General features: G+C 40.1%; 1 protein-coding gene across 1 annotated transcript in view; it reads right to left on the reverse strand.

Annotated features, from left to right (window-relative positions):
* The window catches only part of LOC116036945 (T-lymphoma invasion and metastasis-inducing protein 1-like), a 59,320-nt gene extending 57,993 nt beyond the window's left edge, over window positions 1-1,327 (reverse strand). The window contains exon 1 of the mRNA XM_031280610.2: window positions 1,059-1,327. The gene's annotated coding sequence lies outside the window, so the exon portion shown is untranslated. The remainder of the gene's footprint in view (window positions 1-1,058) is intronic.
* Window positions 1,328-5,596: the final 4,269 nt, after the last annotated feature.

Consider the following 5,596-nt stretch of genomic DNA (forward strand, 5'->3'; position numbering starts at 1 on the left):
GCTAATGTATTTATCAGATCCAAATCCGTTAGTGTATGATCTCTCTCTCCTCATTTTTGCATTGTGAAACTTTGATGGCATTACCAGAAATTTTGAGAACTGACCTGCGTCTTTTTTTATTTCGTCAGAGTGCTCCGGCTCTCTAACAAGCTTTTGACAAGTCATAATTACTGTAAGTACCTCCTGAGTTTTTGATATCTCACTTTATCTCAAGTAATTTAATCTCTTCTGTACCTTACAAAAATCACACAGTCAAATATGCACATGCTAAAGCATGCGTTACTTTGTTTGCCCTTTGAGCTGTGCAGGTTGTACAATGGCAGGGAAATGGCAGGTGGTGCCAGTCCAGAGGGCTGTTAAGGTATTTTGTTATCACTAAATTACCTCAGGTAAGAAACCAGTTAAGTCCCAGTGAGTGAGTCCCATTAATGATTGATAAAGTCCTATCATCAACACGCATACACTACCCCATACACATGGCTATTTCTACAAAATGTGTGAAAGGCTTTTTTTCTTGCAATTCTCTTGTATGTGTGTGTGTGTGTGTGTGTGTGAGAGAGAGAGAGAGAGAGAGAGAGAGAGAGAGAGAGAGAGAGCGAGAGAGAGAGAGAGAGAGAGAGAGAGAGAGAGAGTGTAAGCAGGAGAGCCCATCAATGGAAAAAAGCAGCCACCAAACAGTAGAATAGTGTACTAGCCAAGGAGAGGAGTCACACACACAGAGACACACTGTGAAAGAAAGCATACAAGATACATTGGTATACAGACATTAACACACACAAACACACACACACACACACACACACACACATATGGACCGAGCACAACAAAAAGCTTGTACTCTTGGAAGAAGTGAGATGCACAAATGTGGACATCTTTACCTTCCTAGAACTTTACCTTCTTTTGCCTTATTAACACAGAAATTAACATCTATCCAAAAAGGTTAACAAATCATCTAAACACACACAACATGAAGCCAGTTATCTTAAACACCCAAGCAACTCTATCTCTGTCACTCACAAAGCTCCCAAAACATCTTGAAATGAAATGCATCGCTTTACCTTTACATAAGCTCCCAGTGTGTCCTGTGTGAGTATCAGTTAATTCCCTGTGGTGGTTAAAACACAGTCGGCATGTGTCCTCTCCGACAGCAAACAGGGGATTCCTTGCATCGGTGAGACATCTCCCGGACTCCAGCGCAGCGTTAGACTCTACACACACACACACGCACACACATTACAGCACATACTCACATATGCTGCCTCTTGCACGCCTAGACCAGACTGAAGGCTGAGGAGAGAGTGTGTGTGCGCTGGCTGCGTCTGAACCCGCCCTCTTCTCTCTGGTTCTCCCCATCTCTCCCACATGCACTCACCCTGCCCTCCTCCTTCTTCCCTCTCTTTTTCTCTTGCTCCCTCGCTCTCTCCAATTTCACCTCCCCCGGCTTGCCAATTGACTGCCAGCATGTGTGCTGGGTCTGTGCCTCTAAGCCTTTAGATGTCCCAATCCTCTTTTTAATTGCTGGCTCTCTGGCCTCAAGTTCTAAACACACAAAAACAAAAACACACAGATACAATGGACAAGCACAGGTATACATAAACAAAAAAGGTTACAGACACAATTGCCAAGTAAAATTGATACAGTAAATATTTTTCTTTTCTTTTCTCTAAATCTAAATTCTTTTTTTAAAACCATAGATAATACAAACCTACACTCTGAAAAGTAGGTAGGAAATGTCAATCCTAAATTGAGACTTGTAAAACTTGTTTTTTTTAAAATTCAATGTGCCAGAATAGAGATGTGTTTTGAGTAGAAAGGTGAGAAAGGTGCACAGTGAGGTGCAGTGTACAAGAAGAATCCATCTCATTCCTTGGAAACTTTCCATGAGAGCAGCTGTAACACGTGTTATGCTGCTGCTTTACTCTTGTCTTTTTTTCCATCTATCTTTTCTTTACTATCTTATAACCCACCAGGCTTTTTTGTAACACAGGCTTCAAATAAAAAAAATGAACCGTCAAGTGGTAGTTTTTGCTATTTTTACTATTTCCTCCTACGTTTTGTGTATGAAGAAATCCCCACTTGTAGGGTTGAAACATGGATCTGAAAAGTGTGTAGCCTGCTCCTTCACTGAGAGTTGTAGTCACATTCACAACAATTACAATGGATTCCAAGAGTGACCCAGTTTTATGGCAAAAAAAGTATCAATACATCCATCCAAACTACTCAAACCACTTCTGTAGCACAATCCACTACTCTACTGTCCATTCCTATGCTCAGTATGTTCCAGAAACGGATGCCTTTTCCAAGATGGGACAAAATAAATCTAAAGCTTAACATATACTGTCACTGGTGTGGTTAGCTATTTATTTGCCTTTGTCATCAACAAAAGCAAACATACATGCATGTGACAAAGGTAAACACAAACAGTGTAAAGGTTGTTGCAATTTGCAAGGGTCTTTGTACCAAGACTAGGACAATCATGTTGGTGAAATGTGTTAAACACTATGTTAATGTTTGGCAGAAATGAGATTGTTGTAATCATGAGAAATGTGCATTTTGCTACCCAGGATTTCACTTTTGAGCCACTTTACCATGTTTTGGTGAATGAAACCCACAGTATTTTCTCTTTTGTTATTGTTGGAAACTTAATACATTATACCACACCCATACATTGTAGAGTAAAATGTACTAATTTCATTTACAAAAGAGTGTGTGGGTCTTTGAAACTGCCCTGTATACCTTATGCACATTAATGTCTACAACAAAAACAAATGGCCTTGCCGGTTTTCAATGGCCAAAAACTTTAGTTGAGGAGGTCCTACAACAAAACTAAAATGCTACATTAGTGTATATCTTTAAATCTACAAATTGAACTAATAACTAGATGAAATACACCTCAATATTAAAATAGTTTATTTCTCCCTGGAGATAACTAATTATCTGGCAAAACAATTCTCAGGATCATCAAATCATTTACCAAAATGTTTGGCTTGAGAACAGAGTATCTTATGAGAAAAACAGGGACGATTACATAATAGGCTGATGATCCCCATTGTCTCTATCTGCTGAACTGTGCAGCTCTTAAAATAACTGCTGTTTGGCAGTATTTAACATTTATAGAGGCAAAATCATCGGGACAAAGGGCAGGGAAGGTAACAGATCTACCCAACAAAAGGACCTGACACTGCCTCCACAGGCAGAGAGGGGAGACAGTCACAAGCACAAAGTTGCTAACATAAGTGCACACTGGTGCAAAGACAACACATACATTCACAGCTTCTTCTTTTTTTACCCCCTGGGCACAGGGGCTGACATTTCAGCACCTAACTCAGACAACACCATTGCATTACAGTTCTTAACAGCATATGTGTATGTCTGCCTGCCTCCTACCACCAGTCTACTCATCAGACATCATTCTCTTCGCAGTCTATCCCCTTCTTTTCTGTCTCCCCATTTGTTTCTGTGTTATCTAACAAATTAGCTGGAGAAGGTCGTGTCCTGCTAGGAGCCGGCTGAAACAGGAAATAACCAATCCAGGAGGATGAATAGCGACTTAGACAACCAGTTCCCACACTCCTACCCAAACATAGCGTTATTGGGCTGTAATGCAATTATCCAAAGGAGCGGGAAGGAAGTGGTTAGTAGTTTTAGGACAACGCAGAGCAATGGCTGTGATGGCATGCTGGCACAAGCAGAGTACAAAGGAGGTAATAGTAACAACAGCAGGTGGAAGATGTTATGTAAGTAGAAAGGAAGGCTGGAGAAACATCAGGATGGCAGGATTTCTTTCTGTTAGCTTGTTTTGCTCTGTCTGCACTTATATGGCATGCTCCTACTGTAATGTAAACACGCTCATTGTTTGTTCTCTGCTGTGCAGTTAGGACAGCGATGAGTAAATGGATATCAAAGCCCATTCACCAGTCGCGTTTTCTATTGAATAAGCAGACTATTCGGTAGCAGCGCTGTAAGAGTAACCGGTTTTGTTCTCCTGTCTTCCTGCACACCTGAGCTGGCCTTTCAGCACAATAGACTCTACCTTTCAATCCTTATCAGATGTTATTGCAGTGGGGGTGGCAATATCAGTAAAGGGCTGAAGAGATGAGACACAGATTGGTTTTCCATTTCATGCATCTTGCCATATCTGTTGCTAAACATATATTGAAATTCATGAACATATTGTATTGGAAAAGGAACAAAAAAAGATACGCACACATACACAGTAAGGATGCCCGTTTTTCCCCCGACCCAACCACCCACCTTGCCAGATTTGATAAAATCATCATCACCAGCCATGCGAGTAGAGCTGATGAATAATGTATGTAATGCTGGGCCACAATAGTACATCCCTTCTGGCTTGCTACCTTTCTCTAAAGTCACAGTAGCTACCAGTTGCTTCGGGTCATATCAGCTAATCCCTGTCTAGCGTTATTGCATTTCCCATTAGCATGCGACAAAACTATATATGCACACACAAAATCATGTGTCGAATGCACACATACAGACACATAGGCACACTCCAGACAGGAAAATAAATTGGACAGATATACAGAAAGACACAACTGTGCTCATTAATAGTAACGACAGATGTGACTGACAGACCCTCAAACTGTAGAATGAGCTGGCATCAGGTGTAAGACTGCATCCCTTTATGATCAACACATAAAAACGACGACATGCATCAGATGTTATGTTGTGATTGACAGCTTGGGTTTGAGGCGATAGGTAAGACGTCAATTATTTCCATCGGCAAGTGTTTGTATTTCAGAGGAGGCCAGTGATTTATTCTGATTCACTGTTATCTTTAATGCCTCCTAGAAGATGGACAAAAAACGAGCAAGTCAACAGTCCAGGTAATGTTATGATTGGCTAATGAGCCAGTTTATTCTTGTCCTTAGACTGCAAGGTCATACAGCACACATATGTGCAACATCAACCCAAAGCTATGAGTCTAATTAATATTCACATGGGGGAGGTAAGCTCATTACCTGCGGTTATCAAACAGGAACATTGTATATTGTTTACTTAGGTCAGTCTTACATTGCTGCTCCTAAACCACTGCTACACTGATGTTGTTTAATATGCTTTTACAGTACTAAGAAACATGACCTTCAGTCCATTGCATGTTGTCTAAGAAGAAAAACATCAAAGTTGGTCGTTTACATAAAAAAGTCTGATTCTGAGCTTTGCAGTCTGATCACCACAGATTATGCATTATCAGATAGAAGTGAAATATGATGGGTGCAGTGGAGAGATCTTGAAGTGACTGATCTAGTTTTGACAAGGTACAGACAATGCACAAGTCATTTTACCAAGCAGTCTTTCAAACTGTCACGTTTTAAATTAATTTATCATAAGTTAAAGAAGTCTGCGATGTCTACATTCATTGAAAATGTGCTAATTCATATGAATTTGTTTTTTTATGTTCTGTGAAACACATAAACTAAACCTAAACTAAGCTAATATATGGAAATCAATCTGATTCAACCTATAATCAGTTAATGAAAGCGTTTACATTTGTTGTGCTACACACAGTGTTTGGCAGTTTTCTCCAGAAAACCATGTGAAACAAAAACACATTGTTTTTATATTTTTATTAGCG

The sequence above is a fragment of the Sander lucioperca genome, chromosome 13 (assembly GCF_008315115.2).
Source record: "Sander lucioperca isolate FBNREF2018 chromosome 13, SLUC_FBN_1.2, whole genome shotgun sequence".
Lineage (NCBI taxonomy): Eukaryota > Metazoa > Chordata > Actinopteri > Perciformes > Percidae > Sander > Sander lucioperca.